Genomic DNA, 23,828 nt, shown 5'->3' on the forward strand with positions numbered 1-23,828 from the left:
CCTGGTCTCCAATCTAGCTGTATGTGTGGTTTGTGCTGAAAACTTTCCTGCCTATGTGTGACAAACTCCTGCTAGCCGTCCAGACTTTGAAAGATTCATTGCCTCATTAGATCTCTCCTGGTGTCAGATGAACTGGACTAGATAAAGAAAACCAAAGACTCCCTCCCTTCAGGGGACCAAACCTAAAAGAAGTGCTGTACGGGAAAGCTAATGGGAGTTCATGCAGCTACTACAGTGATCATGACTCCCCCAAAGTGTAACAAGAATGTAGGAGGGGTAGTGAAGAGGGAGTCAGAGAAGCCATGTCCAGGGAGTGAGTCAAGTGTAGAGGGCATGCTGGAATAAGGGAAGAGGAAGATAGCCTATTAGGAAAGCATTTGACAATGTCCAGGGGAAGAAACACGAGCATGGCACTTGAGTCCCTTGAACAAGTTTTGTTAAGGCCAGCCTTTGGCTATGCACAGTAGGTCTTCTCTTGCTCTAGTCCCTCTGGTCCGTTGTCTTGAACATCCTGCTCAGAGACCTGGGAGCACCAGAGCATCCCATGTTCTTAGTGCATAACCAGATACAGTGCCTGCAACTCATGTGCCATTCAATGAGGGGAAAGAGGTGGGCCTTTGTGCCTCTGTTTCCCCATCATGCAATTCAAGGTGATAGAGAAAACAGTTCTCCAGCTCCTCGATTTCAAGCCTGCCAATGTGACCTCCAGGGTGGGCTGGGAATTGCTGGAGATGTGTTTCTCACTTGTCTGCTAGCTGGGAGCATGGAATGCTTGCTGAAGATACTTTTAGCCAAGTGGATTCTCCTAAAAGCTATTTTGGTTTATTCCTTTTATCTGTGAAAGCTAGTTGATTATAATCGGCTCTCAGCATTGCTGGTGATATGGGTTGAAAAATATACAGTTTGAGTTATTTGGAGGAGTAATTATTTTGGAATAATTGTGGATCAAGTAAATCTGTTTTTAAAAAATAACAAAAAGCAATGATGCCTCCGTGGTCAGACTGGTTTAATGCATATTGAGTGATTGACAGCTCTGGAGAAGAGCAAGAACTGAAGTTGTGGACAGTCTCGGACTGTCCTTCAAGTGTCAGATCCCAGCTTGCGTGAGGACCCAAGGGTGTTCGGGATCCCTTAATTCCCGACTCTGGAACATCATGGGAGGAATTCAACCATCTGATGTTGAGTCAAGCTGCTTGACCTCTGACCTTTCATCCCATCCCAAGTGCCTCTAAGTCTGGTATAGAAGCCAAAGTAATTTTAGTGACAGCCTTTATGTGAAGAGCCATTCTTTTCTTGGAAAAGGAGACATGTGATTTTGGAGTACCCATTGTCGTCTCCCATTGTGTCCTTCTGTGAATTAATTCATGGTTGCACAGGGCACCAACGATGAGAACATCGCATGCATGAATTATTCTCCTAGCTCCATTTTTTTTCTGACAAAGTGAAGTTATTCTTGCGGCTGTTTCCAGCTTGGCAAAAATCAAGTGAATTATTTGCTAAGAGTCCTGAGGACACTGTGCCATCAGTATCTGTCTGGGGGCTTGACTCATAGCCCTTCTCCAGTGCACAGCAAAATCTCAGACCCAAAACGTGCCTCGGTATCCAGCCCATCTCTCTTCCTTGTCCTCACCATCCACACGCCACAGAGATCAGACATGTCACAGAAATGCCACAGAACTGGTTGGAAATGAAAGAATCAGAGCTCAAATGACTTCCAGACCAGAACATTCCTGAAGCCTTCTGGCTTCCCCTGGCCTCCATATTCTAAACCTTATCTTTCTACCCCTGAGCCCAGGTGGATAAGCATTCTGCTGCCTTCAGAGCTACTTTAGAGTCTGGGCCAGGAAGGGTCTTGTCAGGTAATTCTGTCCTCCAGAGTCATGCAAGGTCAGTGCGGAGCCAGACAGGAGACTGTCCACATTGACCTTCCATTTTTCTTGCTTGTGAGTTTTGAGACAAATGAGACTGATTTGGATCGTGCCTCTGCTGCTTAATTCTTCTTTAATTCTGGACTAGGAAGAAGGACTCCTCATCTTGAAGATGGAGAAGCTTGAATGATAGCCTAGGACACAGGACACTTGGTTAAGTTGATTTTTATTGTTTCCTTCTGTGTAACGCTCCACCCCATTATCCCCTTGTGCCTTTTCACAGAGAGGCCCTTCTGATTCTGCCCAGAGTTCCAGCTCTGCTGAGCTCGACATAGCAGTAGAGCTGTGTGGGGACCACAGGTTTATCAGCAGGGAGTGAGGAGAATCCAGCATCCCGGTTTCTTCTGAGTGGAGCAGCCTATGCAGCTTCATGACAGAGGGGGGAGGGGTGGGGGGAGGGGAGCCATCAGCCCAGAGCCTGGCTAGGATGCTGGCAGATCCTGCAGGCCCTGAGGCGCCTTCTGCAGGCAGAGTTGTCACACTGCTGAGAGTAAGATCTTGCCAACTCCAGGAGGGTAAGAGCAGCAGCATTGGCCCAGTGTTGATTTATAGCAGCTCTGAAATCCTCAGAGCTGGTCATTGTGTCTACTCAAGGGAGTAAACCAAGAGGCTGTGCAGAAGAGAAGCCCCTTTCCAAGGTTACCCGACACTGACAGACTCTGAACCTGACTGTGCACCTGTGGTACCCATGGCTATCCAGCCCTGAGTTGTGGGGCTCAGCTTCTGCCACTGTGACACCCTTTGACTTTCTTCAGGTCTGTTGACTTAGGGGATAGCCTGGCTGTCTTTTAAGCATCTCCAATGACCATGAACCAATGGTCATGAACAATAACCATGACCAGAAGCAAGGAACCTATAGACGTACAGGAAATGGACATGGAGTTTTACTATCTAGCCAATGTCCTATGGAGTACTCTGACCCATTTCTAGAAAGTCACTGCTTTGGGGATAAGGTCTCATTTGAATTCAGAGTTACTGCTGACTGGCTGGATGCTCTTAGACACCTAAGCCTGTGCTTCTTAATTTGTAAAGAGAAGCTAATATTTTGGTATATTGGCTCACATCTGTAATTCTAGCACTTGGGAAGGGAGATGAGGCAGGAGGATATCTGCTAGTTCAAGTCTAGCCTGGGGTGCGTGGCAAGTTTCAAACCAGCCTAGGCTATAGTGTGAGACTTTGTCTCAAGCAAAACAACCTAACAACAACAAAAAGGAGATAATCCAAGGGTCTCTGATTAGTGTTATCGACAGTATCATGCATATTAAAGTATAACATGGCATAGCATAGCTGGGCATGGGGTCACATGCCTCAGATTCCAGCACTTGGTAGAGGCATGAAGATTGCAAAGTCAAGGACAAACTGGGCTATAGACTCAGTTTGAAGCCAGCCTGGACGATTTAGTGAGACCATGTCTCAAAGCCCAACACAATAACTGTAACCTGTCCCTGCAGGGAGGACCCTGTGCACATTCATCTCCTTTTGTCTCACTCACATCTCTACTTCCAGGCTTGAAGAGTTGAAGTCATGCTTGGTCCCCTTGCGTTAGGAGCAGATCTGCTTCTTTGGTTAATGATCTGTGTGGGCTCTGCATCCCTGTGGATGGGGAAGAGGTGTCACCCCTTGGGGCTCAGGGATTGATCATTAGGACAGTAGATCAAATGTACCACAACTCAAGGATGCCAGCATACAAGCAATTAGGTAATTACCAGCCGCCAGTGCCAAGGATAATTGGCATGCAGGTAATTGGATGGGCGCGTTTCATCCTCCGAGTGTAGGGCTTTCTTTTCAAAGCCAATGTTATTGTGTATGTGAGTATTTTTTTCTGCAGTGTTTCTTTATGATAATTTATTCCAGGAGGGATTTTTCTAAAAATCATAATTAAGGCTCAACCCAATGTGTTTGGGAGGAAGCTGATACCCATCACCAGGGCTTTCAAAACAGGGGCTTTCTAGAGCAGAGGTTGCCATGGTGAACGGTCCTGAATGCCAGGCATATGCTTCTAGCCTACTTTAACCAAAAGACATTTTCCTCTGCAGAAGAACTCAGAAACTCAGAGCTCTACTCGTAGGTGGTATTGAGAAGCCCTCTCTGTACTTTCTGATTCTTGTGGAATGCCAGTAAGCTAAAAAGAAAGACTATAAAGCTCAGAAACAGCACACATTTTCCTGTTGAACACTAGTGTGTCATAGCCTGAGTCTTTAAATGATCTCTGCCTAGCCAATACTTTCCTTGTCATCCCACCATAGTGAAGCCTTCTGTAAAATTAAAATCATCTATTAGACTGTCAAGCCAGAGGGATAATGAAATCATGGTGCTGGAATCAGAGGTGGCAGAGGGCACCGAGGATGGGATTGACATTGTAATCTTTGTGAGACAGCAAAATATAAATCAAAATCAGCCTGCTCTCCCCTCAGCAGGACCAGAAGGCACCACTAAAAACCTGCATAGCCTTTCCTGGGTTCTGCTCTTGCCAGGACCCCAGCAAATGTAGAGTCCACCATGGTCACAGGGAAGCCTAAAGGGTCATTATTCATTATGTCAATGCCAGCTGACAGTGTAGTGGCCAGGCTGGATCTTCTGCTTCTGAGAAAACAGTGAAATTCTGGGATGAATGTGAATCCAGGAAACGTCTCCTTGTGGCTAAGCTCTGCCATTTGCTAGCTGTGGGTAGGGACTGGTGAGTGTGAAACAAGGGTGGCTATTTCTGGTTTGTGGGTTCATACTGCCTCCCCAAAATGGTACTATGGGATAGGAAGACTGAGAGCTGAGCACGGTTCCTCACACTGGTAGTTACAGCCCAGTTACATTCCTTCCACTGTCTGTAGGAACGGAAGCCATTGGTGCTCAGAAGTCAATGAGGACAGTAAAGAGTGGTTGTTAAAAATGTGGTCTTTCTTGAGCTAGTCTCAGACAACATCCGAGATCTTAAATAAACACATAAAATCGTGCATGTATACATGGCACGAGAGTGGAAGTCAGGCTTCCCAGGGCACCGATAACAGAGGGGATATGGAAGATGGCATATGCCGTCTTTTCATGTTCACCATCTTTGCATGTTCAACATGCAAAATATATTCATATGAAAGTACCTGTAACTAATATAATATTATGCAGTAAAATGTACAGTGAATTTTTTGAAGAAATTAAACCTTTGATTATATCTTTAAAATATGTGGCTGCTGTAGCTACAGTCATGAGTTCAAAGCTTGACTCTGCTCAGTAACTGCAGATGAGAACTCCCTGGTCCTGGGTTTATTCATTTATACAATGGTAATCCCTTAGGAGGGTACTTTGATAACAAGCTATCAATGTGTGTGCTGCTTGTACCATAGCCAATGCTGAAGATAAGGGTCAGTCTAGGATGTAAGATTGATGTCAGTTATGGCCAAGTGCGTTGCTCTTTGGGAATTCAAGTGTCCCACCAGCTGCTGAAGTGCAAGTGGAATAAGGACTAGGGGAACTGAATTCTGGTACCCAGGAGTCTCTTGGTCAGATCATCCCAAATCTAGATCTTGGGACTCACAACTATCACCTTCAGAGAGCTTCCTGGAAGGATGATGCTGCCAACTTCATCATGGGTAGAATTTTTCCCAACCCATTTTTCCTACACGGGAAAGGGGCACCAAGGGCTATGGCCATTGAGTTTAACTCCAGTCAGTTTGCATGACATGATGTGACGTGTTGTATTGACCAGAGATTGGAAGAGATCTGACCTGGTATATAGGAGCCCAAGGTCCATGTACTCTGCGGGGAGCAGCATGTCTTAACCATGTTTTCTCAGGTGTACTAATGGGTCCCAGGTCAGGAACTTGATAAATGTGCATTCATTGATACATTCTGTAGAGAATGTGTGGTGGCTGACCCTCAGAGTCGAGTCTTCCCTAAGAAGCATCGAGAAGCCAAAAGATGTTCCAGGCTGGAAACATCCCTCTCTCCTGCTGCATGTTTCTCTCTCTCTCTCTCTCTCTCTCTCTCTCTCTCTCTCTCTCTCTCTCTCTCTCTCACACACACACACACACACACACACAATGTCCTTGGGAACTATATACGTACACACATACACATGGTCCTTGGGAAACACACACACAATGTCCTTGGGAACTATATATGTACACACATACACACACACACAATGTCCTTGGGAACTATATATGTACACACATACACATGGTCCTTGGGAAACACACACACACAATCCTTGAGAACTACACACATATATACATACACACATACACGCATGGTCCTGGGGAACTACACATACACACACACACATAAGTCTTTGGAAACTACACACATACACACACACAAACACAGGGTCCTTGGGAGCTCCTTCCACACTCAGCCCGCTTCCTCCTGCTCTATGTCCCTGGGCTCTTTCTTTTCTGAGGAGTGAACAGCCAGTGTTCCATCGAGCTTTCTGTCCTCAGCTGGACCACAGGCGTTAACTTCAAGAGGCTAAAGATGTTCCCACCCAGTCTCAAAGCTTTGCTAGCGAGGCACTTTCTCTATGAGCCAGGCACACTCTGTGTTTCTGACAAATCTCCAGTGTGGTGGTGCTCCCTGTTTCTATGTAAGTGCTCCATCCACTCTTACGTTCTTCTCTATGGTTTTGAGCCTATCCTCTACATTTCCCCGCTATCTTAGAAGATTTTATTTGAGCACCTCCTAAGAAGTGAAGAGTCAAGATGTGAAATGAACCCAGGCTGCCCTGTGACTTGTGTAATAGCATCTGCCTTTGAAGAGCTCAGGTGAATAGACTCAATGTCAACTCGTTCCCTCCAAGGGGACTTTGAACATCTGCATTAAGAGTCATGTGCCCAGTCTCTCATGCGTGTCTGTACACATCATAGCTTGGTCACTGTGTCACACAGCTCACTATTAACTTTGTTCTCTTTGGTTTTCTTTTTACTGATGTTTCATGACAGCCCTGTTGTTTGCTTAGTCTTCTAGGGTGAAGCTTCCAGTCCCTCACAGGACCCTCGCTGCGAGGCTTTCTTTAATCTCAGTCTAGGGGAAGCCTTCTGTATTTTAATCCAGTGAGCACTACTCTCTTCTGTGTAGTTCTCATTATATTTCTAATTATCCACTTACTGAGTGTCTCCCTTGCTGTCTAGATGTCTCACGGGGGCCAGGCCTTGTCTACTTGACCTACTTGTCTGCCCTGCCCAGCTGACTTAGAGCATTAAGAACCAAGGGAACAGTCAAGGCACCTGTAAGGAAATAAACAGATCAATGCCACGCCTCCCTCCTGTTCCTTCGAGATTTAAAGCCTTGCCTGCATGGTGGCATCTGTAGAGAAACCTTCCTGCTCTCTCCCTCTGGAGCTTGGCTTGTATATCCTATGATATCCCTCAACTCTCCACTGCTCCAGAGGCCCTCAGGTAGTGAGGATCTCAGCCAGCAACAAATAATCGCCTTTCTTTATTATCTCTATGGCCAAGAATGCACTAAAGTATTTGCATAGGTTATAATCTCACTAAGGCACTAAAGATTCAGAGGCCCCATGGGTTAGATAAATTCAGAGACTCCTGCACTGAGAAGATAATTGGAGTTCGAATCTGAACTGATCTCAGTGCTCAAGATTGGACTCTTCAGAGTGGTGACCACAGGTCTCTGTTCTCGAGACACAGATCTGTCCTATAGGCCTTCAGTGATGTGAAGAGGCTGCAGCATCCAAGCCTGCTACCTCCTGAGATGCTCTGTGCAAGCATCAGGTCCCTGGACACCACCTAAGTGCATCTGGGCATAGTGCAGACACGCTAGGGCTCGCCTGATGTCTGTTGGTGCTGGACAGTCTGCTCAGGGATGGGGCCTGTGGGTTATGCTGAGTTCACATCATTGAGCTGTGAAGCAGAGTGAGGCTGGCTGATCCAGATCACATTCTCTTTCCTGTGGCTCAACTCCACTGATGCAGAGGTGACAGAAACCTTCAGTGACAGGAACAATCAGGGATATAATTTGCTTCTGGCCATCATGAGGAGCCAGAGGAGTGACAGCTTACAGTTAGATGCCAGATTAAGTGGAAATCCACTGCTTGGCTGGGTCCTGAAGACTCAGAGGCTTAGAGTCTGGCCAGGACTGGGGAGAAGCCTTTACACAAGGAAGGTTTAATTACCATGAGACATGGGAGCAGTGGGGAAAACTTTAGGTGGATACTGATAAGAGACACCAGTTCACCCACCAGAAGACAAACCTGGATCTTTCTGGGTACCACTGATGGCTACCTCATTGCTGGGTGGCTGATTCGGTAGCATTGGTTAATGGTCATGCATTTGTCTGGATATGCTGAGTTAAGAATAATAAGAATCGATTTGCTGAGCAATAAGAACTCAAGAGAGTCTGCAGAGGGGAAACCTCCGGCCAGCTTCACACCTCCTCTCCTCACCCCTACCTCAATCCCCAATGCATTTCTAGATCTTTCCTTATCTGCTTTTGCCCAAGGAGATGTTGCTTGAAGATTTTATAGGAACTGCTCAGCCTTTCAAGGTAGAGCATCCTTCAGGGCTAGCTTTCTTTCCCGTATAACAAGTGGGTCAGCATGAATGGAGAAATTATATTCCCACGGGGCTGGGTAAGTTGGCTGTGTCCTCCCCAATTCCCATGGCACATAGCAATATTATAGCAGCCCATCAGCTCTCAAACCATTGGCTTCTCAGGCTTTTACTGCTCCTGGGCCGTGCATAGTAATGAGAGGCAGCATATTTTCCATGGCAGGTTTAATTTTTAAAAAGCCCCTTTGCTTCAGGCAGCATGCCGAGGGCTGTGCCTTATTCCTGAGAGATCTATTTGCAGAGAGCTTATGTGTGCTGCTGTGTTCCCAGCACACTTCCTTGCAAATGCTTAAACCATATGGGGAGATAACTTCTGGTTCGTGGAGTACAGAGTTTTAAAAGAGGTCACATGTTTGCGTTATATGGCATCTAAACTCCTGCTAGCTGCAGCCACACCTGGCGCCTCCTGTTGGTGATGTGTTGTATTGCACTCTTAATTCCAGGGGTCCTCTGGGACCATCTGGGCGAAGTGAAGCTTTCCGCTGGGTTCTCCTCACCATAAGCAGGAAGAGAGGCTTCTGCAGGCTTGGGATAAACCCACGGCAGATGGTGGAGTGGAAGAAAAGTGTGTCAAGAGAGAACACAGAAGACAGGATGTTAGAACTCTTGACAAAGAGAAGGCTTTTGCCCACAGTCATGCAGGGCACTGGCAACCTCTACTTTCCTTTCCCAAGTCCCTAGTTCTAGCAGCTGGAAGACCCTATCAGAGCTTGGGTTCCGAAAAGTTATGGAACCGTGGTGCCCAGCTCAGGAAGTGTTCTGGGTGCTGGTCATCAGTTTGATTTGGTTGGCAGTGGAACAGACTCAGAAAGGTCTCTTCAGAAATGGGGGATTGGAGGAAAATACTGGCATAGGGAAAGTTGGGGGGCTTGAGAAATAAAAGCAAAGATGCCCAGGCCTGGGGCCTTTGGAGAGCATGAGTGGGTTTTGCACATACTGTTTTTGGAGGAGAGGAAACTGTGCCTGTTTGGCACAGCCTAACTTCTTGCTCAGGGAGGCAGATGCCTTTGCAAACCCCAGACTGTGAGCTGGGCTCAGACTCACATGCCAGATCCAGGTTTTCTTGATCCTCCCCCTCCTGGCCCAGTGAGCACAGCAGCAGAGCTTGGTTTGGCTGTTGGACCACAAGCCGAGGCTGCTGGAGAGCTGCCAGCATCTTCATCCCAGGCTTTGTGTTAAGCACCTCCTAATTCCTCCCTGACATTTCTCTCAGGTTGGAACCTGAATAGGAATGTGTTCAGCGCTAAGCCTGTTGACTAGTGCTGGAGGCAGGGCCCAATTATCTGTGGTCATGGGCAGCAGAGCTCTGTGGAGTCTATCAGCAATCATTTCCACCCACCCCAGTGAACCTGTCAGCAGAGCTGTTTCTGTGACCAGGAGCAACACACACACACACACACACACACACACACACACACACACACACACACAGAGAGAGAGAGAGAGAGAGAGAGAGAGAGAGAGAGAGAGAGAGACAGACAGACAGACAGACAGACAGACATACACACACACACGCACACAGAGTCTGGTAGGGCCTAAGCAGCACCCTGTTGTCACGGCGTGGGGGGCTTTGGTCATTACTGCTTCACTCTGAGGAGCCAGGCACTGTTTGCACCTGTGCGTGCTTCCCCCTCATTTCCATGGCTTGAGGGTTGCTTGCTATCTGGGCTCACCGAACTCCCTGTGGGCAGTGCTGCTGCTGCTACTGGTGGTGGTGGTGGCGCGCGCGTGTGTGTGTGTGTGTGTGTGTGTGTGTGTGTGTGTGTGTGTGTGTATCTGTGTGTGTATCTGTGTGTGTATCTGTGTGTGTATGTGTCTATGTATGTCTCTGTGTATCTGTCTTTTTCTCTATCTCTGTGTGTCTCTCTCTGTCTATCTCTGTGTGTGTTTCTGTCTCCCTCTCCTCTCCCTTTCTCTGTTTTTCTCTCTCTCTGTTTCTCTCTCTCTGTTTCTCTCTCTCTCTCTCTCTCTCTCTCTCTCTCTCTCTCTCTCTCTCTCTCTCTCTCTGTGTGTGTGTGTGTGTGTGTATCTGTGTGTGTATGTGTCTATGTATGTCTCTGTGTATCTGTCTTTTTCTCTATCTCTGTGTGTCTCTCTCTGTCTATCTCTGTGTGTGTTTCTGTCTCCCTCTCCTCTCCCTTTCTCTGTTTTTCTCTCTCTCTCTGTTTCTCTCTCCGTGTGTGTGTGTGTGTGTGTGTGTGTGTATATATATGTGTGTGTGTGTGTGTGTGTGTGTGTGTGTGTGTTTTCCTATAAATGAATCATCCCAGAAGCTGCACTAGGGGAACAAGGTGGAGAACACACCCAGCCCCTCCTGGCTGCCAGTTCCCCGAGTGTCTTCTACCCCTGCTAGCATTTAGTGTTGTGGACCCAGCTCTGCTCGGCTGGGGAGGCTTTGTTCCTTCTTTTGGGAAGATGTAAAACTTGGCAAAGTGCTATACAGTGGTTATCAATTTGTGGACATGCACTCCGTGGAGACTGAATGTTCCCATCCAAGGCTACCGGCTTTTGTGAAAAATCATTAATATTTAGAATGTACTGGGCAGGAGGGGGTGTTGAGAAGAACAGGAAATGGGTTTAGGAGGCACTTGAGAGCCAGGGCCTCTTAAACCAGAGACCCTTCAAGGAGTTTAAAAATAAATCATGTCTACAACCTCTCCGAGTTGACCATAGGACACTTAAGATCCCGGGCTTTGACTGAGGCAACAGTAGATACCTCCCTACTGATAAGATGGGGGGCTTCATGGCAGACCCTGCTTTCCCTTTGCTGTGGCCAAGGGCAGGCTGTGGGGCATCCTGGCTCTGGGCTGCCAGTGTCATCTGAACTGTGAGTCTCAAATGACTCCCTTAGTTATCAGCTGCTGTGCATGGTTCTTCTAGTATTTGTGTGCACCCTGTATCTCCTGGGAGTCTCGGGCTTCAGGGTGAATCACGTAAGAAGTGTATAAAAAGTGGTACTGTGATACCGTGGCCCTTGGTACAGTCATCCAGGAATCTCCTAGTGGGCTGGTGCCTTGTGGTTGCCACAGCACATTGTCACAAACTTGGTGGCTTTAAACAGCAAGTATTTTTATCTCACAGCTCTGGAGTCCAGAGGTTGGGAATCAAAGTAAGTAAGTAAGGCCATATTCTCTTCAGCCTGTAGGGGAGGACCATACCAGCCTCTGGTGGTTTCTGGCTATCATTAGCTTTTGATAGCCTGGATGTAGTCTCTGTCAATATTCAGATGCCTCCCAGCCCCTTGTCTGTGTGGAAAAATCTCCCAACCCAAAGAAGGGTCCATCTTGAGATCCTTACAGTGGCTACATTTGCAAGGACCTCTTTTCTGTGTAAGGTCACGAGCATGAGTCAGTTTTAGGATTTGGAAATGTTTAGAGGTGCACACTGTAATCCACTACCTCACCCTGTTTCTCCTCTGCACTGGTCTTTCTATTCCTCTCCTTTCTTTTCCTCCTTTCCTCTCCTCCATTCTCCTCTCTCCCTCCCTGCCCTCTCTAAGGACCTTCATTGGCACAGACAATGTCTCTTCTTGCAAACAGTGTTCTTATGTAAGCTGCATTTCTTTGCCTTGGTGGTTTTTGGAACGGGGTCTAAACACTGGGTTAATCGCTAGTTTCTTTAACTCAGAGTAAGATATCATTTTCTGCAGGATTCTCATGAGTATTGTCTCCCCGCTAGCCTGAGGAACCATCTGCCCGAGAGAGGGACTCACAGACACTGAGGGTCTGGGCACCTCAGGTGCTGGCCTGACCTAGGCAGTGCCCACAGCTTCCTGCTAATAGGGGTGGTGAGTGTGGTAAGACACCAGGGGTCATGAAGTTGCCTTCATTTCAGATGGTTACGAACAATCTATGACTGACTTTCTAGCTCCGTGCAATTGTCTTGTTCTAAATCTTTTGATAATTCCTAACAGCTTCTGATTAAGGTCCAGGCCCAGAAATCTCATGCAAAATTCTGTGTGCAGTGGCTTCATGCCCCTACCCCACTGAGCTGTGACAGGCACACAGCCTGCTGTGAGCTTTCTGATGTAAAGGTGACCTCCTCAGCCTTACACCTCCCTCATGGCCCAGTCTAGCCTTCAGGTGCCAGCTCCATTTCTCTTTCCTGCTTACACCCCTCCCTGAGGAACCTCTTCCAGAAAGCTCTGCCCAGGAGACTCCTGCTGGTCCTGATCATCCTCTCGCTCTTCCTCCAGGGGAGGAGGGGGTTTCCACTGTGGAGCTAAGCAGGCCCACTTGCACTGAGCATTTTTTGCCCTGAATTATGGGCTGGACTTGGGGTCTACCCCTGTCTGCCCTTAGAGCTGAAAGTCGCTAATTATGAAATGAGAAAGCTGTGAGTTCTTATAGCTTCACCAGCCTTGCCTGCTAATAATCTCCCTGTCCTGTTTGCTCCAGAGAGCAGAAAATCTCAGTGCCACAGCAAAGGGGCCGTGGAGCTGGCCTCTGAGACTCATCATGAGTTGGCACCATCTCCTCACCTGTCCCTGCTTGACTTGCAGGCTCTGTCTCTATCCTCTGATTCCCCTATAATCCTATCCTGGCCAAGCCAAAATAAGATTCCACCTACAGCTTAACAGATTTTTAAAGTACAGTTGGGAGACCATGATTGCTTTCCTGTGACTTGGCTTATAAAATTAAGTATTTGGGAGAAAGGTTAAATTCCTAAGCCTTTTCTGGGCTGTTTCCACCACAACCTAAACTATGTCTAGTTTTCCACCCTGTGTCCCAAACAAGTTTGCCAGGGCTTGTGTTGCTGGGTTTTAAATGTAGCTGAGTCTCAGCTATAGACTGGCTTTTCTGACTTAGAATGGGCATTATTCAAGAGACTCCCCCTTGAGAAACAGCTCTGTGTTCTACCCAGGACCTCAGTGGCAGGGTAGGAAAAGGCTTTCCAGCCAACTGACACTACAAATCTTTACCTCCCCCTGCCTTGCCTTCTGTATTGCCTGTCTCCCTGTAGTTTCTGAGAGCTAAGCCTCTGTGCCTGCCGAGGTACATTTTCCTGTCCTCTCCTCTGCCTGTGCCTTCAGTCCTGCCACAGAGAGTGGACTCTGCAGAGGGCCAGTCACCCTTGGATGTGCATTAGAAATACAAACCCTTGCTGCCTCCTCTGACAGGGTGAGCTGGGATCTGCTGTTTAACAAGGTCCCAGCTGATGTATGTGCACATGAGAGATTGAGAGACAGTGGTTGACAGAAATAACTGGGATGGAGGCAGCTCTCCATCTGTGTTGATGGGGAGGTTGTCAAGGCCCTGAATCAGGACATCCAGAGCTGCTCACAGGTGATGGATAGGTTAATGGAAAAGATTTATGATCTAAAGCTGGGGCGTGGGTAGGAGATCTGGGCTTGTCACATACTGCTACCTCCTGTCCCCCCAGCCTCTGGTTCTGCATATGAAGTTACAGGAACGGTACTGAGGAAATAAAACATATAAAAGTGTCTTGTCCAAATACCAAAGTGTGTATGCATGCATACCAAGGCACACGCACATTCTTGACACTAAGGAGACACTGAAACACTGTCCTGTTTGGGTTCTAATGAGGGGCAGAGTGAGAACTCTGGCGGTATTTGATGGGGACAAGAGATCACAAGGTTCTAAGGGCCAAGCCTCCAGGCAAGGCCAGACCTGGCTGCCACAAATGGACAAAGGGAGGACTAACAGAGTGAAGAGCAGAGACTGGAAGCTGGAGCCAGCCAGTGCAGGATGGGGAGGCTGTGAACAGGAGGCATCCAGCTGGCAGGCAGAAACTTGTGACCAGGGTGAAGAATTCAGGCCTGAAGCTTAGAAGAAAGCCAAGAAGTAGCCCAAGTGAACTAATACAGAAAGTTCTGGGCGATTTCAGGGTAAGAAGCCCAGCCACAGAGGATGGGCAGGTGATCAAAAACCTTAGTGAATCACTAATCCACTCCCAGTGAATCCTTGTTATGAAGACTGGGGGAAGGGATGGCAGATTGGCCTTGACTGGGCACCTCCATGGGGAAACATGCTTGAGCAAGGTTCTTATAAGGATTGTGTAACTCACACTCAACAGTGTCTCTCTGTTGGCTCTTTTTTTTATCACTGTGCCCAAGTAATATGTTTCTCTGTAACATGGAGCCATGTGTTAGGTGCAGAACTGTAACATGGAATGGAGGGATATTTTTTTCTCAGTCTCTGAAGCCAATTGGCTGTGAGATACATAGTTGGTTTTCTGATGAGATGTGCAGAAGCTGATTGATTGGCTGTGAGGGGTGTAGAACTTGATTGGCTGTGAGATATGCAGAAGCTGACTGGCTGTGGTGTGCAGAAGCTGATTGATTGTGAAGTGTTTATGGCTTAAGAGAGCTCAGAATGTCCCTTCCACTTCCAACCATTCTTGCATGAGTTTCTTCAGGCATTTGGGACATGGGAGCATGTGGTGAGCAGGTTCCTCTTGGCTTCCTGTACCTCCCACATGATGCTCACCTCAAGACCCGGCTTCACGTGCTCCAAGCTGTGCTCAAAGAGTGAAAATGGAGCCACACAATGCGCAGAGGCCAAAGCACAGGCTGTAGGGCCTGGCACAGCCCCCCACCAAGTGCACACACTCAGTGTGAAGCTGACTGCTCCCTGGTCCCTGCTCAAGAAGTGTCTCAGCAATGAATAACATGCATGTGCTATCCTGTAGACAATGTTCCTGGGTGCCGTTGGGTGATTCTGTGTGGTTTCTTTTCATGATGAATTTGTCTCATTTCACAAGTATAAACCAGTTGGAATGGCTTAATCAGAACTGGGAAAATCCCAAACTGTACAGTACCATAGGACACTGCCATGCTCACGAGTGTCACTAATGAATTAATGAAAGGGCCCATTTAAAGGGTGAAGCAGACTGTTAATTGATAGAGTGCTTATTTCCATGTGAAGATGGGGCATGGGGGTGAGCTGTGTGTGTTCCTCAGGACTTGATCTTCACTCCAAGTCTTCACGTTTATGAAGGTGCTCATTCGATCCCCAGTAAACACGGTGGCATGTGCCAGCCCTGTCCTTTGCCACCCAAGTACTGACCCATGGGACAAGAATTTAAAATACTTTGCCCTTAGCTTCCCCATTTCCTACCCTTCTTAACTCCACACTCAGAAACTAGAGTGAAAGAAAAGCCCTGAGGTCTAGAACAAGTGCCCCTTGCCAAATCCCTGCTTCCTGAGACCTAGAGCCCTGATCCAGCTGCTCTGTGGAGCAGGCAGAGTGTGCACAGTCCAGCACTGTACTCAATCTCTCTCCGGCTCTCCAGACAGCAGTTAAGTCCAGTAATGTCAGGGGAGGAGGCGGCCGTGTAGAACCCCACAGCATAGGCCCATTTTGATAAAGTCAGCTTGGCAGTTGTACAGCTCAGTACAGACAACGCTTTCTATTTAAAGCTCAGCCCCCTGCCCTATCCCTTGCTTCTCCAGATCTCTCTTTGCTACACGGGGAAGCCTTTCACACTTCCTTAACATATCTGTCATCCATCTATTGCTGATCCAGGAGACACCCAAGGCCATCCAGAGTCCATGCACACGCTTTATTTGTACCCTTCTTCAGAAAATCCTGGTGTGTCCTCTGCCTGTGACATGGAAGGGTCTTGTGGTGTGAGATACACACACACACATCACTCTAGCCTGCTGCCATCCCAAGAAAAAAGAAGAATATAAGGCCTGGTCTTCAAGAGTACATGGACGGTTCAGAGAGGGTTGCATTTGAAGGCACACGTTGCTGTGGGATCATTCATATTTGACCCTGAGCAAACCACACCTCCAGAGCCTGAGCTTCTTCATCCAAAAGGAGAGAAGCCACACCCCTGGCTCCCTGTTGAATCTGTGAAGAGGGTTGAGTAAGAACACAAAGGAGGAGTAGACGTTGTTTAAACTGCCTTAGCAAAAAGTACATCCCGAGCCTTGCCTCAGAGCACAGCGGGCCAGGGCGTGTGTGCACACCCCAACAAGTGCGATCTGAATGAGGCAAAGAGGCATGGAGGAGGGAGCCCCTGGAGTTGGGCACCACGACAGCATTAAAGGTCTCTGCACTATGTTCATCAGGAATATCACTGATTAGACCCCGGGGTATTATATTGTGCAGAATTAGCACACGCAGCTCCCCCCTGTGTGTCTCTTCTGGGTCTCCCTCCCTGTTCATTTGCCAACTCTCTCCCAGTGTTGGATTCCATCCCAGAAGCCGGCTTCTGGCTGCACGGTCACCATGGTTTTCCTCCTGTGCCCTGCCTCTGTTCCCAAGGTCTGCCCTGAAAATCCTAGAACTGACAGCTGCAGAGGAAGAAGCACCTGGGTGCTTTCCAAGGCATCCAGCTCAGCTTGGAGGGAGGCAGGGTGGGTGTGGGCAGAAGTGCCCCAGAGGAGGTGAGGCATTTTCCTGGGTGTGTTTCCGGAACAGAATAAAAATGGGGAGACCCTTGCTGATGCATGCTTTCTGCTTAGTATCTCCTTACACCAGACTTACGGCTTTCCAGTCTGGAGACCACCTTTCTTAGTTGTCGTGCATGGTTTTTCAGCTACTTTTAGGAACAAGAGGCCATCTGGAAACATAGTTTGGGATGCTAAAATACCGGAATTTCTAGGCTCAGAGACTCAATCTGACTACTTAAAACCTGGCTAACTTAGAAAAGCCAAGAGGCTGGAAGTTACCCTAAATCATTTCCTCAGAGCCTCCCCAGCTCTCCTGTTCCTGACTCAAACTAGTTCCCCTCAGGTCTTACTCATTGCACCCTTTTCTGCATTCACAGAACTTAAGCATTTTTCTATTCTGCATGTACGATCTTTGGTTATTATTTGCTTCTCCGAGCCCCTGCTGTATCCCCATGAATTAATTAACTGCCTTTTCACCTTGCTTGACAGGTCCTCTCTCTGCTTCTCTGCTACCAGGTTTGACTCTTTGTTTAAAGAAAAAGCAAATTCTGGACCCTGTCCTAGGCTTGTTGAGCTAGTACCTTGGGGTTAGGGCGAGGCCGAGCAGCCGGTGCTTTTGTTGGAACTGCCCTGATGCTGGTGCCTGCTAAGCCTTGAAAGCCACAGCCTTTGCTTAGGGACAAATTCTGCAATGCCATCCGGGTTTCAGGGTAGCCTTGCCCAGGTTGGGGGTCAGTCAGAAGAGAGACATACGTCCTTGAGGCCTCTCATTGCTTCACGGAGGGGGTACTGTCATTTCAAACATTCTGGATCTGAACTCTGATGGAGAACACCTTTCTGCTGCCCATCCACGCCCCATAGAAGGCAAGCCAGAGGACAGCTTCTTGTGGAGAATGGAGAAAGGCTACAGAGCAGGGCCTGTGTGGGACATTGGATCCTTATACTAGGCTCTAGGACAGTCCGCTACATGTGGACTACCCACACCATGGAAGGTAGTAGATGCCCAGCCCCTGACAGGTGGAGCTAGCTGCAGACCCTTCCGTGGCAAGGAGTAGGGGTCCCCAGATTCAGCCAACTAGGTACCTAGATAGTAAAAGGTAAACAACAAGTGTCTGGGGGTTGTGTTGGGATCATGGGATGGGTCCAGCACAAAGGAGGGCATTTTGGAGACAAATGAGTAAGGCTACATCTGCTGTAGAGTGTCTTGCTGCTCAAATATTTGATCACTAGGAATACTGGTTATACAGTAGACATACTAGTCAGTTTCAATGCTGTAGGAAAACATGAGCTAAGTCAGCCTGTAAACAGGACGGGTAGATTCCACTCATACTTTCATTCTGAGATCATTTGCCCCCTATCTCTGAACATCATAGCAGGGAATATGAGGGAGAGAAAGCTGATTATGTTGTGTCTGGCCTGGGCCAGAATCCCCTTCAGGAATATTCCATCATTGACCTTCCCCCTTCCACTAGGATCTGCCTCCCAAAGACTCCCCCACCTCTCAGCTGGGGACTAAGGGACATTTAAGATCCCACCCACACCAGTAAAGAGCTCCCTTGAGGGGCAGACCAGAGGCTGCATTCACCCTCACCCTGTCTGCAAACCAGAAACTCCCTGCTCTTGGGAGGGCCCTCATGTTCACAGCCTCACATGAGCAGCTTGGCTTCCAGGAGGTGCCCCAAGGTGCCAGGCCTATGCAAGCCGCAGAGAGAGTCCCAGCATCCCTGGCTCAACAGGCTGTGTGTTGCTGGGACTGCTTCCCTCTCCCTGAATGGAAGAGTAAACTGAAGACCGGCTGCAGAGGCGTCAGAGAGGTCACCTGGTCCCCGGGAAGGATCCTCTGGCTCTGATTCCATTTGCCCTGCAGCTTGTCCCAGGCTGCTCTGCCCATCTTGAGTGTTTGCTTAGTGGCTCTGAACAGTTGGAAGGACACAGAGGACTTCTTCCTTTCTTCCTCCTTCTCTACTCCCAGGCCCCTGCTTGCTCACTGTCTTTTGTGAAGCAGGCTGTGTTTACTTTGGCACATGAGACATTTACAAAAGACCTGCTCCATGTCTCCTAATTTCCTCCTGGGGTTTTCATCTTTACCCCCTTTTCCCCATTCCTGCTGGGATACATTTTCTGGAACTATAAATACCATAGGTGACAATACTTTGAAGCCTTTTTGTAATGTTCTGCACACCTCAAACATCTTCATGCACACACAATAAACATGCACACGTGTGCACACATACCCGTGCGCACACACACAAATGCACAGATGTGTGCATACATATCCATCAGGAACTGAGCCTTTCTCAGCTTGTTTTAAAACCTGCACCTGTGGGTTCATTGTTCTTCTATCTCACTCTGTGTCAGGCCCCCGAGTAGCCCCTTCCCAACAACTTCTCCTTCATCTCCTGCCCAGAGGCAACTGCTGGGAGGCTCAGGCTTTGTGGACACAATAAGGATATTTTTTCATTTATGAGTATTACTGGGAATGTTCCTGGGACAGTTGGCTGAAACCCAAACGAGATGTCACTCAAGTTCATCCCCATTTAACTAGAATCACCATACAGTCAGCTTCATCCTGGGAAAAAATGGAGAGCTGCCTGGTCTGTGCACCACCTCTACAGCCCAGAGGAAATTATGACCTCTGAACTATCCAGTTCTATGTCCTATCAGATGTGACCCCACATGGTCCTCCTGAGGACTTACAGAGAAGACTCATGGAGAGCCAATACCCAGGGCTCCTGGTACAACTGTGGGGATCCTTTCAGGGGAAACCATTGTGGCCAAGGTCACCCTGAGCAAACGGTCCCCTTGGCTGAGATTGATTCTGCCCAGACACACAGCACAGTGAGAATCTTTGCAGGTACATTCGCAGAAGAAAGACAATTCCTTCAGAATCTACGGTTACTAGGTCTGGCCCTTTGTCCTTTTGTTCTTGCTTGTTTTCTTGGCCTTTGCATGACCTAGTGCTTCTGGGAAGGCCTCTGTTTGTGCTGCCATTGCTTGTTGTCTGTCCTCAGTTCTAGCAGGTGACATCCTGACTCAGCCCTGGCAGCTCCCCCAGCTGTCTCCCTTCCAGGAGTCCTGAGGGTAATATCTTTAATCAATTTGTTTCGGGAAAATTTAGCAAGATTTTCCTGCCAGGAACCCCATCTACTGAGCTGCTGTTAATTTAACTGCTCTTCCGAGCTTCCCAGTGCACTTCTATGGGGTCATCTCTCATCCACCCCACCCTGTCAAGTTAAACAGTGCTGAGCCTCAATGCAGGGGCCGGAAGTAGCCTGGCCACCTGTGGGGTGGGTGGCTGTGGACTGACAGCACTTGGTTCGAGCAGCAAAGCTAGATCCTTCACTAAGATGCACATTCTGTGGTCCAGGGCTTCTGCAAGGGCCTTTCACTCATACCCATGTCTCCACCCTCCTCGTAGCTCTGCCTTGGCAGCATTGCTCAACTGCAGCTGGGTATCAAGATTCCCATGAAAGAAGGGTGCTGTGGTACATACCAATCATCTCAGTGGCATGGAAAGAGCCTGGGAAGCAATGAAACTCGTCTCCAAGGCTCTGGGAAGGAAGTCAGTTTGTCTTCAGTCATAGCTATTGGGTTTCCCCTACCTCACTCCTTTTGTCTTCCATCTGTACACACAGAAGGACTGAGGGATGGGACTGCTGAGGAGAAGTTCTTGTCTCGGGTCTTCCTGCCTTCTTCTTATCTCTCAGGGCATTTCTGTACCATGTACATGGACTCTGCTATATTTTCCAGTGTGGTTGAGTTTATTAGAATAAATCCCTCCATCTCCTCATTGGTAAGCTCTGTGATAACACGAGCTGAAGTGAGGAGACTTACAGGATAGCCTTACTTTCCTGTTTTCAGTTTCCAGTGTCTGTGATAACAGGTTTGGAAGCCAGTTTATTCATTCAACACCACCTTCCCCCTCCCCAGCCATTGGAAGAATCCAAGGTACTGTTTATCAGAGACTGGGATACAGTAGATGATCCCAGTCTGCACCATAGAAACTGGTCCTTTTTAGACTCGACTTGTATGATGCTCCAGGTCAGTCAGTGTCAGCCCTCACCTTGTTTCCCTGAGTCGTCTGAAGGAGCCTTGAGGAATTACCCAGATTATCCAGTGACTATGCCTGTGAGAGTTTGTCTTGATAGTTGACGTAGGTGGTCCTAGCCCACTATGAGTGGTGACATCCCTAGGCTTGCTGTCCTAGGCTATGTAAACAGCTAGCTGAGAGAAGGCCAGAGGGTGAGCCATGGCTCCTGATCCAACTTCCTCTCAGTGATAGACTGTGACTTGGAAAGTGTAAACCCCATAAACCCTTTCTTCCTCGACTTTGCTTTAGGTTAGAGTGTTTTATTCCAGCAACAACATGAATCATGACCAGAGGACCCGGCAGGCACCTTGTCCTCTCTGAGGAGTACGTGGGGTTGCGGCAGTGCGTTCAGTGCTGTTCTGAGATGGCTTTGCCTCCCATCTCAACCTCTGGAGCTCGTTTTTCCTAGAGATCTTTGATTCTCCCTCATGCAGCTGTTGCAGAGATGCCCACACTTCCCTCCCTTCTAGCTCCCTGCTATCTCTCATTCCCTCCTGGCTTCCCCAGGCTTCGGTGTTTCTGCCAAAGGCTTTTGTAATAATAGAAAAATATTTTTCAATCATCAAATTTGAGCTGAGAGGGTTTTTTTTTTTTTTTTTTTTTGAGTCAGGGAAAAAGGGAGCTAGAAGGCAGGTATAGTAACCAGCAAATGCAACCCCAGCAGGTAGGTAATGGAAGGGCATCCATGGTGCTGCAGGTCACAGCTTCTGCGGCATGCAGGACTGAGAATCTAGGCATGGAAGAAGAAACCCAAACCCTCAGACAGGACAATTAGGCCAGAGAGTCAGACTGGACTGGGCATAGGAGCCTTATACCATGGCAAGCTTTTCTTTGAGTCTAAATATAGCCACAGCTGTCCGAAGGCAAAAGTTCGTTTGTTTAATTAAGAGAGTGGAATTGTAAAAAAAAATAATAATAATAAAAAAATTAGTGAGTGGTTCTTGGGTTGTAAAGAAAGCTGGGTGGGGTTTCTTTTCAGAGATGGTGTTTCCTGACATGGAGGTATTGGTAGGCATGGGCCTACTTGGTCACTCTGTTTTGTCTGCTCTCTGTTACCCCTGCTTTGTGAACATGTATGCAGCATCTTCAGTCCCTCCCTCCAGCCCATGGGTAGGTCTTTTTTTTTTTTTTATTTCAGGAAGCTCTACCCTCAGCTTTTGTCTCTCTGACAGCCCTAACGCTCTGGAATTCCTGAGGATTAAATGTCTGCTTGTTGACTTCTTCTTTTTTTTTCCTTGCATGTATCTGGAGCTGACATTCAAGACAGAATCTAAGATGGGATAGCATAGCCTCTCCCACCGAGGAGTCAAAGGTCTGGCTTCCTAGAGCTGTCTGTATGACAGGGTCCTCCTCCTAGGGGCACAGAGGATGCTGTCCAGGGTGCTGACCCATTCTGCTTCCTGCTGGTCACTTCCAAACTGGCAGGGTTTTTCAGTCGGAAATTCTTGTTGGCTAAAACCTTCTGGCCAATAAAGCTACAAGCATTTTTACTTAGAACGGGGCACTTGTGCCAGGCAGCTAATGAGATTTATCAGCTCTTCCTTGTCTCTGACCCCACATGTCTCTGCTGAATGATAACAAGCCTGGTCATGTCAGAGAAACAGCACAGGGCCAGCCCAACAGAGAATGCCTATGGTACAGTTGGGGCCTGCCAAGTTGGCAATATCTCCTTGGACATTGCACAGCTATCTGTGGCCTCCTGCAGGCAAGAAAGAAAGTCATGTGATCTGGACAAAATTCTAGATATTATTTGGGGGCAGGTGCCTTATATAGCAGCTGAGCCTTGAAGTAGAGTGGGTGGCAATGGGAGACAGGGAGAGGGGAATGTCTTACCCTGAAATGGAGTGTCTCTGCAGTGAGGACTGATGTACTGATGTCTTGTCCTAGATCAGTAGCTCTGGCAGAAGTGAGAGAATTGCCCAGTGCTGTGTGTTTGTGTGTGTGTGTGTGTGTGTGTGTGTGTGTGTGTGCAGCTCTCAGACACACGCATGCACATGTGTGTGTCTGAGAGCAGCAAGTGTAAGGCTTGTGGTCTGACAACCAAAATAAAGGAACTACTAATAAGCCGATCAATCCTTTGGGACAATAGAGTTTGTAGGTTTACAATGGGCAGTGTGGCAAACAGGTAGGGGTTGAGAGCTAAGCTTCAGAAACCAAAAGGAAGTTCTAGCTGGCTTTAGATTTTAGCGGTCATCAGTATGTTAAAGGTATGAGACTGGGTGTGGTGATAGGATAAAAAAATATGGATACAAATAAGGTGAAAGTCTGGATTCTAAGAGTAAGAATAGATGTTTATTGACTCAGTCAACTACGTAATATTAAATGCTAAAATACTAGACAATACACAAATAGATAGTCCTTTGTTTACACAAAAGACAACAATATACAGTGAGTCTAAAAAGCCCACTTCTAAGATTATGCAGTAGGTTAGGTGACTGTGGAGCCAGCCTTCCTCTCTCCTTGCTTCTCACCAGGAATACACAGAGGAGACTCAGGAGTCAGGGCACGAGGCTTAGAGGGGCAAAGAAAGGAGCCTGGGCCACTGATTCAGACCTGCCTTCTGTCCTCCCAAATATTTGAGGAGGGGTGATTTATGCTAGTACACAATTATATGACTATGGAGTAGAATAGACTTGACGTACAATAAAGCGTGGGGCTGGAAGGAAGAAGTACTCTGTGGTCTCCCTGCCCGTCTCCTCTGAGACATTGTGGAAGAAGGCTTCAGAAATGAAATCAGACACTGTTGTCACCCCAAAGAGGAGCCGGCTGCTGCTGAGGCCCGGATGCTGTTCAGCAGCATGGGGGGGGGGGAGGGGGAGGTCCCACTTAGGGATTCTGCAGGAATTTCTTTCACGTAACCAGTTCCACACTCCCTACAGTTCGTCTGCTTCATGAGT

General features: G+C 47.9%; 1 protein-coding gene across 2 annotated transcripts in view; it reads left to right on the forward strand.

Moving 5' to 3' along the window:
* Kcnh1 (potassium voltage-gated channel subfamily H member 1) overlaps positions 1–23,828 on the forward strand; it is a 305,856-nt gene that overhangs the window by 235,675 nt on the left and 46,353 nt on the right. The window lies entirely within an intron of this gene.

Source organism: Arvicanthis niloticus, chromosome 10 (genome assembly GCF_011762505.2).
Source record: "Arvicanthis niloticus isolate mArvNil1 chromosome 10, mArvNil1.pat.X, whole genome shotgun sequence".
Taxonomy (NCBI): domain Eukaryota; kingdom Metazoa; phylum Chordata; class Mammalia; order Rodentia; family Muridae; genus Arvicanthis; species Arvicanthis niloticus.